This window comes from Diadema antillarum, unplaced genomic scaffold (assembly GCF_040938485.1).
Source record: "Diadema antillarum isolate AM-2024a unplaced genomic scaffold, OU_Dant_1.0 seq00001324_RagTag, whole genome shotgun sequence".
Lineage (NCBI taxonomy): Eukaryota > Metazoa > Echinodermata > Echinoidea > Diadematoida > Diadematidae > Diadema > Diadema antillarum.
In genome coordinates, this window is record NW_027272095.1 from 1 (window position 1) to 13,594 (window position 13,594).

Consider the following 13,594-nt stretch of genomic DNA (forward strand, 5'->3'; position numbering starts at 1 on the left):
AAAATGGCTGAGATACCTGAAAAGAGCAATGGTAATGAAAATATATGTCCGTTTTACTTTGTTTTTCGATGACTCAGCCATAACAAATCCGATTTTCGTCAAAATAAACTTTGAATTCGTCTTATGATGTTATGCTCTGTAATATTTCACAAAATAGTTTCTCGATATCTCTCGAACAGTCATAAACTCAATCCTCATTCTCCACTAATACTGTCCCTGTGCTAGTAAGAGCTTCCTTTCACACTACACGCTTTTCCAGATCGTGTGCGTTCTTTCCCATATTTAGATGGGTTATGAGGGTCCATTTTAAATGAGTTTTACATCATCTCAAAGCCTAAAGTCTGGTCTTTCAGCATCAGCTAACTAAAATTCCATATCTGGCAACTTTTTTGTTGCTTTTGTGAAGCAGGGTCACGTAATGACGGAGATGGGGGTCTGCATTTAAATAGCTTTAACCCAATAGCCTCCCGTGTTCCGCAGCCACCGGAAGATGCTGACCTTCTTTAATATAAAAAAGTGAAATACTCAGTAAAACGGGTGGTTTCAATTTTTCTTACCTTCCCTGTTTCTCAGAGTCACTTTGCACTAGAAGAAAATAAAGAGAACAGAAAGCAGGTGCTATACTTGATGCAACTCTGCTGTAATGATAGTCGCAATATTGGATTGCTGTGTCAAATAATTCTTATTACTGTATATTCGTGTTATCATTAGGTAATTACACAATGTTCAGATAACCCTATTTATTCGATCTTTGAAATGTTTTCCCATGACCATGTCGGGTTATTTTAATATTACACATGTATATTCATTTTCTATCTATTTCCAAATAAATGGAGAAGCCCCTCCAAAAACCAAACCAAACCAAACCAAAAAAAAAAAAAAAGAAAAAAAAAAAGAAATATGCACACATACGCACACAATATAGCAGTGGTGCTATAATTTCGTCATCATGGTCATTATAAAGATTGTTTTCCATGTGATCAAACAGTTGCATTTGTTTCACACAAGTGACCTCATGTGTGCCATTAAACATTGCTTCTGAAAATATATGCTACAGACTGGACCCCGAACTGCCCCTACCCAGACGTACCAATTGCCTATGACCGGAATTATATAATATATAATTCCGGTTATAGGCAATTGGTAAGTCTGGGTAAGGGCAGTTCGCGGTCCAGTCTGTAGCATATATCATATATTATATGATATCTATAATCCTGAAAACCTTGCTTCTCAAAGGCCCTAAATCCATTGAAAAAAGATGGATATAGGACCTTTATATTTCACATACATATATACTATCAAGGTCTTAACTAGTAATAAAAATGATATTGATAAACAATAATGATAATGGTAATAATGCATACAATTATGAATAAGTAGAACCTACAGCAATACATTCCTACCAACCTTGACTGGAAGCTGTGGTCTGTTTGTAGAATTGCAGAATATTTACTGCTACGGAAACAGCTAGCAGTACAACCATGATTGACACAGCAGCTATCATACCAGACATGGGACGATTATAAGGACACGCCTCATCTAGATTGCAACAATGAAGACCAAAACCAACATCAAAAATAAGATATGGTGATGATAATTGCGTTACAATCAACGTGCATGCACGTCTCCACTACGACAAATGGTGACAATTTTTATACGTTTGCATAAGTGTATGTTAAGTCTTGCGCAGCTACCAAATGTACACTATCATTATCATATTCACCACTCAATTCTTTAGAGTGCAAATTCACAATCCTAAGCTCATATCTACTATGTCGTTGTGAAAAGGTGTATGCCAGTGTGCAGTGTGGCTAAAGTACAAACTTGGTGCACGGTCATATTATGATAAGTCAGACATGCATCCTCTTTTTCATTACACGAAGTCGACAAAGTAACTCCCAACAACGAAATGCAAAGTTGAATAAAAAAATCAGGAACTGATTTTTTTTTTCTCAATGCTGAAGCACTATCTGACTATCATATTCCGCTTCGCACATCCTTTCCCAACCTCTCGAGAATCATTTCCCAAACGGATTTTACACTTGGTGTCAAAAGGATTGATTGTGCTGTTATCATACTAGTTTGTGGCTTCTTCGAGATGTGAACCCTGTTCTGGCTATCGAACCTGATGCGATTTTTAAAGAGAGAACCTCCTGCTGGTAGAAAATGTGCAAACGTTATGGCAATTATTGCTTTTCTCTTCACGCGACATTATGCTCTTTCCTTGAAATATAATTATAATTATTTGAATAATAATTTTTCAATCTTTCATTACATTTTGTCTTCAGAGAATAACCTCTTTAGACCAACTGAACAATCGAAACTTGAAATCTTTGAAGGCTTCCGTGGTGGTAGAACGTTGGGTGTAGAAGGCTTCACGGTGCAACCACGTATTCTTTCTGGAGTAAGTGAGTGGCCCTGAAAAGGGCCTACCCAATCCGACGTTTCGGCGAGCATGTTCTCGTCGTTCTCAAGGGAATTCTCAAGGGAATTCCCTTGAGAACGGCGAGAACATGCTCGCCGAAACGTCGGGATTGGGTAGGCCCTTTTCAGGGCCACTCACTTACTCCAGAAAGAATACGTGGTGCACCGTGAAGCCTTCTACCACCCAATCGAAACTTCTTCGTGTAATTGAAATACTTATTAAAAAAATGAGCTACGTGTAAGGGATGACCAATTTAACAAATTATCTGAACATTCTCTACAATATGCTACAATATTGTCATTTTGTTTTAATATCTGTATGGTCTTAAGTTAAAAAAGGGTCGAAGACAAACAATACTTTGTATCTACTAAACATATTTCCGTGCTCATACTCAGAATCTAGAGAAAATAATTTTTACTGACAATGTCGCTCTAAACGTCAAGATATGTATGCACGTGCAACAACACTAATAGTAACACACTGGCCGCAATTTGGATAGGCCCCTACTTTGTTTTAACCTAATCAGCAAAAAATATAATACGTTCTTCTCTACCTTCACAGTCTGATAAAGAGCGTTATGTAAGCCTACAGTATTGTCACCGCTTACTTGCTTCTAAGATGTTATTATAAACGTTTTAATATGTTGCATTTTACATTGGTATCATCATAAGAAACTTTTCCTCATTAATCAAAGTATAAATTTGAAAAGGGTCTTACGTCATATCCATTACAAGTACAATCGCATAATTATGAAAGCCATTTTTAGCGTCCACAATCCTACCTTTTCGTGATCCTGGAGACACTGCTATTGACGTTTCCCCTCCAGTGGTCGGATCGAATGTTGTGTAGCTACCAGCTAAATGTATTGGTGATGAGAATCCACGTAGAAACGACAGGTTAATGTGCTATGTACATGCTATGTACGCTAATTGTGTATTCTAACAGTGATATTCTGTTGCGCTTTGTGCCTGTACCATTACCTTTTACACGAACACACACACACACACACACACACACACACCAACACGCATATACAAAATGACGTCATTGGTATCATTTGGTTAAAAGAAAGATTATGAATGTATCGGATATATTCCACAAAGTTTAGAGACAACGGAATAAAAAGAAATATTACGGTTGATTAAACTCAACTTTGGCCTTTGAAATAATTTGGAAAATGACGGCTAGCGTAATTTCCAAGAGTGACAATTCCATGCCATTCTTCGCGTACCAAATAATAACTACTTTACATTATATTTGTACTGAATGTTGATCTAGTTTGGAGTTTCAGTACAGAGTAGTTGTTGCTTTCTTCTAATGTTGCTCACAAACGAGGAAGTGCTTATACACCTTGATTACTTCTATCGAGACAGGCTTTCACTTTGTTCCAGAATACAAGTGTTGCGTTATTTCTGAACCCGATTGGTCCGACGGTATGAATCCGAGCGAAGTCCTCGCAGGTCGGTGCGTGTTCCAGGATGCCGGGCACGGCGAACCGAGCCATGTAGCCCTGAACAGTCCTTTCGCTGCACTCCTTGGTAGCTGTACAGTTTTCCAAAGCTACGTCATGTAAAGAACGACAGAAAGCAAAACAAAAAGAAAAAAACACACACACGACAGTATACAAATGGTTTTATCAAGAGAGCGACCATTATGGTACAGAAAACAAAAGCACTCCTTGGTAGTGGTACAGTTTTCCAAAGCTACGCCATGTAAAACAAAGAGAGAAAAGAACAAAAACAAAAGAATTTCTCCAAATGCACACGGTGACAATGATTATTTCTGAATAAATATTGAGCAACGGTCCTCATGGGTGCGGGGAGGGGGGTTCTCTGAGTTCATCAGTAACACTAATTTCAACAAGATAGGTCAATCTGCACCATGCTGAAGTAGTTTTGAGAATTAACGATTACATTTTGGATTATATTTTTTTAAATAGATTAATCACTATCGTAGAATCATATTCGAATGAACGGATGTATAATATCAAGGAGACGAGGTAAATGGTAATAAAGTGCCATTCAAATGAAATTTTTAATCATTGGTTTTGGTAATTTTTAGTAGCATTAAATTTTAATTCAAGTGGCACTCTTTCGTTTCTCTACATCATCTCTATTTTGTTTCACTCTTTTTGAACGATATACATAACTTGCGAACTGAAATACGCTCGTGATTTCTAATTGTCTTCTTGATTATTAAGCAAAAAAATAATATTTTCTACTTCTTCTCCGAATACAGCACCTTCATTACCAGAATGAGTTGTTCTTTGCAACAGAGTATTTGATTTTTGAAATGACAACCCTGATTTCATATTTCGAATTAACGAACTATATTACGGTTCCAGATTAACTAGTCTCATTACAGTTTCGGATCAACGAACCTTCAGAAAACCGAACCTTCGAAGTATTGCCAAGAACCCTTTTTCATTTTCGTGTTAACGAAAGAACCAACGTCTAAATATAGCGAATTTGTAAGTTTCGATATATTGAATCTTCCGAAAATTAAACCGTTTTTAATTTTCGGATTAACGAACCTTTGGAATAACAAAAATCATCCCTCTTCACTAGCTTCGTACAAGACGGCTAACTAAGAAAAACAAAATATGACTTCGTAAAATGCTTCCTATGTCATAATTTCATAAATTATTTAGGCACAGAAAGAACTGGATTACAGGCTAGATACATACATCCGCCCAAATCTCCTCCTCTCTGTCGTGCGTCGCTCCAGTACGGCTCTGTAATCCGGAAGGGACTGCAGATCAGCGATCCGCTGGTGCTCCGTGAACACACAGGATTTCGCATCACACAGTTGGATACTGCAACACAGATGCAGTGCAGACAGTCCGCGGGAACTGGGGTGGGTATGGGTGTGGGCGTGGGCGTTGGCGGCTGGTAAAGTTCTGTAGTTGCTGAGAATAGAAGTTTATATTGAATTTGATTTTGATGCATGCGTTTTTTCCTCCTCAATGTGTTTCATAATGACTATTAATAAGTTTTCTTTGGTTGTTAAATTATTTTTAGATCTACATTTGAAAATAATATATTTCAACAAAATTATCAAACTATTCACGCATCTTGGTCTATCAGAATTACTTTAAATTGCCAAAATTATTTTTTTTGGCCAATTTATAATCTGTTATTTCCAAAATTTATTGAAAAAAAAAACAACGACTCAATAACAAATTTCCACATCTGTTTGACCCTCCACTATCCAAAACTAAATTTAAATACGTTTCAGGATCCAACTGGCAAAAGGAAAATAGATCATCTGTAACAAGTCAAAGTTCAAAAGCTGTTCCCTCGTAGATTCGTATAGCCCATGCAATAACTTGAACTGAAACACCCTGCATCTATTAATAAGCATTGAAATTCCCGAACTCAGAACACACATACACACACACACACACGCACACAAACACTTACTCTCTCATACACACAAACTTACTCACACATACAAAATGCCGTCATTGATATCATTTGTAAATGAAAGATTATGAATGCATCGCATTTATTCTACAAAGTCTAAAGGGAAAACGAAAAAAAAGGAAGAAATATTGAGATGATTAAACTCAACTTTGGTCTTGGAAATAATGCGGAAAAAAATAATCCCGGGAAATGCAATTTACAAGTGTGACGCTTTCAAACCATTCTGAGAGAACGAAACGAACACTACTTTATACGGTAGGCCTATTCGTACTCAATTTTGATCTATTCTGGAGTTTCAGTACAGAGTACGTTGTTAAATTCTTGTTGCTCACGAACGGGAAGTGCACACACACCTTGATTACGTCCATCGAGACAGGCTTTCACTTTGTTCCAGAATACAAGTGTTGCGTTATTTCTGAACCCGATTGGTCCGCCGATATGAATTCGAGCGAAGTCCTCGCAGGTCGGTGCGTGTTCCAGGATGCCGGGCACGGCGAAACGAGCCATGTAGCCCTGAACAGTCCTTTCGCTGCACTCCTTGGTAGCGGTACAGTTTTCCAAAGCTACGTCATGTAAAGAACGACAGAAAAAAAAACAACAAACAAAACACGACAGTATAGAATGATTTTTTTCAAGGGAGAAACCATTATGGTCAAGAAAACAAAAGCACTCCTTGGTAGCGGTACAGTTTTCCAACGCTACGCCATGTAAAACAAAGAGAGACAACAACAAGATCAGGTGTTCGCGAGAGTTTTGAATAATGTAGGAAGAGAGAAACCACGGTCAAGACGACAACAATGAAATCATCGTTCTGTTTCTCCAAATGCACACGGTGACAATGATTATTTCTGAATAAATATTGAGCAACGGTCCTCATGGGGGGGGGGGGGATGTATTCTCCGAGTTTATCAATAACCCTAATTTCAACAGGATAGGTCAATCTGCACCATGTTGAATTAGTTTTGAAAATTACAGACTACATTTGGGATTATATTTCAAAACAAATTAATCACTCTCGTAGACTCATATTTGAGCGAACCGATGTATAATATCAAGGAGACGGGGTAAATGGTAATTAAGTGAAATTAGAATAGAATTTAAACTTATTTGTTTTGGTACTTTTAGTATCATTAAATTTTTAATTCAACTGGCACTTTTCGTTTCTTTACATCATCTTGATTTTGTTTTACACTTTGTAAACGATATACATAACTGGTGAACTGAAATACGATCGTGATTTCTAATTGTCTTCTTGATGAAAAAAAAAGATTTCTCCTCCTTCTCCAAATATGGCTTCATTATTATCAGAATGAGCCGTTCTTTGCCGCAGAGTATTTAATTTTTGAAATGAAAACCCTGATCTCATATTTCGAATTAACGAACCACATTTCGTTCCCAGATTAACTAGTCTCATTACATTTTCGGATCAACGAACCTTCAGAATAACAAACCTTCGAAATATTGCCACAACCCCTTTTTTATTTTCGTATTGCCGAAAGAACCAATGTCTAAGTATAAGGAATTTGTAAGTTTCGAAACCTTGAATCTTCCGAATAATGAATGGATTACAGGCTAGATACATACATCCGCCCAAATCTCCTCCTCTCTTCCGTGCGTCGCTCCAGTACGGCTTCGTAATCCGGAAGGGGCTGCAGATCAGCGATCCGCTGGTGCTCCGTGAACACACGGGATTTCGCATCACACAGTTGGATACTGCAACACAGATGCAGTGCAGACAGTCGGCGGGAACTGGGGTGGGTATGGGCGTGGGCGTGGGCGTGGGCGTGGGCGTGGGCGTGGGCGTGGGCGTGGGCGTGGGCGTTGGCGGCTGGTAAAGTTCTGTTGTTGCTGAAATTCAAAGTTTAAATATTGAATTTGCTTTTAATGCTTGTTCAAGTTCAAGTTCGAGTTCAAATGTATTCGTTTTCTCCACAATATACAAACATAAATCTCACTTTCTTTAGTGACAGAAATAATGCATACAATTGTACAGAGAAAACAGCAATAATATAAAAAAAGACTAACAGTAGCAATATATTGCAATAGTTGCTGAGGTAACGAAAGTAAAATAGTTGTCAATATATGTGACCCTGCACCTCAAAACAAACAAAAAGTCGCCAGACATGCATTTTTAGTTAAGAACATATTCTGAAAGAGCAGACTTTAAGCTTTAAAATGATGTATAACTCAAATCAAATGGACTCTCCTAACCTATCTAAATATTGGAAAGAAAGCACAAACTCAGGAAAAGTGTGAACTGAGAAAAGAGGCTCTGAAGTACAGTGTCTATTCAAGCGCTTAATCTTTACCAAACCGTGCTGGCTGTGCGATGAATGGGACAAAAAACAGGAAGTAAACCACCAGAGTAACAACAATGAAGGGATTATCAGATTAAACTGAAATTAAGCACGCCTCATTAACACATTCTGTCCATAATCAATGCCAAATTTCAAAGCAGTAGCATTATCCTTTCAAAGGTTATTAGAGTTGAAAGTGAAGAGTGTGGTCAAGGTTTTTCAGAAATGAAAAAGGGATTCTAAAGACACACCTAATCACACTATTCTACCAAAAATGTTGGAGATAAACTGCTAAAAAAACACATTTTCCTGCCCGTTTTATGATCCCAAATTTTAGCATAATGTAAAAGAAGACTTGCTCTTTCCGAAAATATGAAAAAGTCAAGTTCGGCTAGGTTGACCCATTTCACTAATTTTCAGTCCTCACGCAAAATCAGTGTGTGCGACTTTATGTTTGTTTTGAGGTGCACGGTCACATATGCACTGTGTGAAAAAAAAAAATAAAAACGGAGGGACCCACTAAAAAGACAAAGCTTGCAGAGTGTGGGCCCCGCTTGTATTAAAAGCCCGATGCAAAAATTGAATTGAAAACAATAACAAATCGGCACAAAAAGTTTGGCACAAAAAAGTTTGGCAGCCCACTAAGAGACAGACGTACAAACAGTTGTACGTAAAAGAACAGCAAACAGAGTAATGAGCATAAGACAGGACTGGGACAGCAAAAAGACTATTTGTAGGAAAAAGCAGACTAGACGTCATTATAGTATTTTTAAAGAAAAAGCTTTAACCTCCTTTTAAATGAGTATTATAGAAGGAGCAGATTTCAAATCATGATTCAGGGAATTCCATTAATTTGGTCCAGTGTAAAGAAGTGTATCCTTTGCTAGAATCGTTCGAAGAAGTGGTAAATGAAACTCGTTAGAGCGTCGGGTGGAGTAATTATGAAATGATCGATTTTTTAGAACATAGAACCAAAGATAGGTGGGAGTAAACTGTTATCATACATATACATAAAAGATATGTTCTGTTTATGTAAGAAATAAAAAAATCCATCATTTCATAGAGATCTCTACTGGGCAGAAATACGATATGTGGATCTGTTGCGAGTTAGAGATATTGGCGAGGAATTTTTATGGCTTAACAGTAATATCACATTTGGAAAAGAAATGTTTTATTTTCAAAATTGGAGTAATAATGGTATAAAAGTAATAGTAAATGGATCTTGGGTTGATCAAACCAAAGTTAATAATAGTTTGCAGACTGATAATTTGCTTGTTTCTTTTCAGTATAAAAAATTGAAACACGCCTTCCCTCATTTTTGGTTGCATAAATTACGTAATCAAATCAATGAATAGTCAACAGATGTATGAAGTGTCAAGAAGTAATGTTTTTGATATCCTCGGCAAAAAAGCCAAAATGTATTATACCTTTTTAAAAGAAAAGAAGGTTTCAGAACCAAATGTGATCATCATTTGGCAACGTAAATTCGACCTACCTTATACATTTGATTGGGAGACAGTATTTGCTTTTAAACTGTTGAAAGTGAAACTCAACAAGATAAAACAGTTTAATTTTAAAGTGATTTCTTTTGCACTCTATTCAGCAGCGTCTGATTAGTATTGCCCCAAGCTAAAATTTCATAATTGTGACCGTGCATCACAAAACGAACAAAAAGTCGCACACACTGATTTAAAGGCAGCCGATCGCCATCCCTAATGGTACGTAAACTCCGAACGACCGAAGTTCGTGTAATGCTACCACTGAGACAAGTTTTAGTGTATGTGTGTGCGTGTGTGTATACGCATCATACACAAACATCGTCACCGCGAGCTGCGGTGATTGGAGGAGAGAGGCCAGAAGACGCTGCGGCGTGTGTGTGTGTGTGTGTGTGTGTGTGCGTGTGTGTGTACGCATCATACACAAATATTGTCACCGAGAGCTGCGGTGATTGGAGGAGAGAGGCCAGAAGACGCGTGGCTCTTTTGGCCTCTCTTCATGCGCATGCGCACTGAGAGTGTGCGTCCATTTGGAAGCTCTCGTGGCTCGCTGGGACAGCCATTTTGGGTTAGGAGATTTAGAGCACAGGGAGCTCTCTTGTAGCCTACCGTATTTTCGCTGACCCATTGAGCCAGCGCTATTCTCATTCGGGGGTCACTACATTTGATACAGAATGGGGGAGGCAGCGTGTTGCGTTCGTCTCCGTGCCGCACAAACCACTCACCACGACTGAGTGTCTTTAACGTGAGGACTGAAAATAAGTGAAATGGGTCAACCTAGGGAAAGTGTGTTTCTTAGCAGTTTATTTCGAACATTCTTGGTAGAATAGTGTGATTAGGTGTGTCTTTAATGGAATCCCTTTTTCATTTCTTGTACACACTCTTCACTTTCAACTCTAATAACATTTGAAAAGATAGGGCTACTGCCTTGAAAGTGGCCATTAATTATGGAAAGAATGTGCTAATGAGGCATGGTTAATTTCAGTTTAATTTAATAATCCCTTCATTGTTGTTACTCGGGTGGTTTACTTCCTGTTTTTTGTCCCATTCATCGCACAGCCAGCACGGTTTGATAAAGATTAAGCGCTTGAATAGACACTGTACTTTAGAGCCTCTTTTCTCAGTTCCCACTTTTCCTGAGTTTGTGCTTTCTTTCCAATTTCAGCCTGTTCATAACACCTATATTGCGAGAAATAATTTTGCAGATATGATCAATATGTATTTTCCAAGAAAGTTTATCAACTACAAAAATACCAAGAAATTTAAAATATGACACACTTTTTAAATTACAATCATTCACAACTATTTCTGAATACAAAGAAACAACAGTATTGCTGAAAAGCATAATATTTTGTTTTTTGAACATTCAATGATGACTTGTTAGCTCTGACCCAGTTGGTTACTTTTTTCAATTCCGTATTAACTTGTTGAACAAGAACATCGATATCGTTATGGGCAAGAAAAACACTGGTTTCATCAGCAAAGTGTATAAAAGAAAGTATCTCTGAGACAGAGGAAAAATCATTGATATATATTTTGAATAACAGCGGCCCTAAAAGACTTACCCGTGGAACGCCACACTTAACATCTTTTAAAACTGAATTATTATCTTTAATTGAAACAAACTGTTTTCTGTTAGTTAAATAACTTTTGAACCACTGAAAGGCCTTCCCGCGTATTTTATAGTGTGATAACTTGTGGGGTAAAATGTTATGATTGATTGTATCGAAGACCTTGGAGAAGTCCAAGAATATACTAATTAAATGAGAATGGTTGTCATTTGATTAACAACTTTATCAATAAAATGAAGAACTGCGTGGGTGGGACTATGTTTTTTCTCGAAAACCAAACTGGCAATTTGTGAATATTTTGTGCACATTAAAAAAAATGATTATTCTGGTGTATATTATTTTTTCTTAAACTTTCAACAAGGAAGACAATAGAGAGATTGGACGATAATTGCTGTCATCAAGATTATTACCTTTCTTAAATATTGGAATTACTTTAGCCAATTTCATTTTATCAGGAAACATACCATTAGAAATTAACAGATTAAAAATGTGAACCAAGGGATCTGCAGCTGATGATATGACACCCTAAAGGATACAATTATCTAAATCATAACCGGAACTACGTTTGTTTTTTAAAGAGGATGCAATGTCCATAATCTCATATCTATTTGTTGGAGTTAAAAAAAAAGAATTGGGGTTACACTGGCCTAAAAATTCAGTAAAATTTTGTTCTGTAGCCGGAATGCCATGAGCAAGCGTTTCACCTTTTTAAAAAAAAATAAGAATTAAAAATATTTGCAATATCAACAGGGTCATTAATTGTTTCATCATCCCACTTTTTTTCACCAATTTCTGTTTTTTTCTTGTGTTTTTCCTCCTCGATGTTTTTCATAATGACTTGAAATAACTTTTCTTTGGTGATTGTTTTTTTTTTAGGTCTGCATTTGAAAGTAATATATTTCAACAAAATCATCAAACTATTTACACATCTCGATCTTTCAGAATTACTTTAAATTCCCAAAAAATATTTTCTGCCAATTTATAATCTGTTATTTCTTGTAACTCAGAAAACTCAACAACATATTTCCACATCTGTTTAACCTGCCAAACTAAATGTACATACGTTTCCGGATCCAATTGGCAAAAGAAACATAGAATACCTGTAACAAACTTAAAATTCAAAAGCTGTTCCTTCGTAGATACTACCCTAGGTAATAACTTGAACTGAACCCCCTTACATTTATAAATGAGCGTTGAACTTCTTGGCCTCAGAACACACACACACACACACACTCACACTTACTCATACATACAAAATGCCGTCATTTATATCATTTGTAAAAGAGAGATTATGAATGTATCGCATTTATTCTACATAGTCTAAAGGAAAACGAAAAAAAAAGACGAAATAGTCAGGTTGATTAAACTCTACTTTGGTCTGGGAATTAATCTTTAAAAATCACGGCTAAACGTTATTTGCAAGTGTGACAATGCAATGCCATTTTTGCGTACAAAACGATAACTACTTTACACTGTATTCGTAGCGAATTTTTATCTAGTTTGGAATTTGAATACAGAGTGGTTGTTACTTTCATCTAATGCTGCTCACGAACGCGGAAGTGCTTATACACCTTGACTACTTCTGTTGAGACAGGCTTTCACTTTGTTCCAGAATACAAGTGTTGAGGGATATCTGAACCCGATTGGTCCGCCGGTATGAATCCGAGCGAAGTCCTCGCAGGTCGGTGCGTGTTCCAGGATGCCGGGCACGGCGAACCGAGCCATGTAGCCCTGAACAGTCCTTTCGCTGCACTCCTTGGTAGCGGTACAATTTTTCAAAGCTACGCCATGTAAAGAAAGATAAAAAAAAAAACACGACAGTTTACAATGGTTTTATCAAGAGAGAAATCATATGGTACAGAAAACAAAAGCACTCCTTGGAAGCGGTACAGTTTTCCAAAGCTCGCCATGTAAAAGAAAGACAGAAAAAAAAATAAAAAAAAAAAAAAACACGCCAGTATACAATGGTTTTATCAAGAGCGAAACCATGGTCCAGAAAGCCAAAAAGAGATCAGAGATCTACAATTTAGCAAAATGCAAGTAACGGTGATTATTTTTGAAACAATATTGAGCAACCATCCTCATAGGGGGGGGGGGGGGGTGTTGTATTTGAGTTTATCACTTACCCTAATTTCAACATGAAAGGTAAATCTTTACTATGTTGAAGTAGTTTAAAAAATGGGATAACAATCCTAAAAAAGATTAATCACTTTCGTAAACATAACATTTTAATCATTTATTTTGGAACTTTTTAGTAGTATAGAATTTTATTTCATCTGGCACTTTCTGGTTTCTCTACATTGCTTCTCTACATCATCTTGATTTTGTTTTACACTTTGTAAACGATATACATAACTGGCGAACTGAAATACAATCGTGA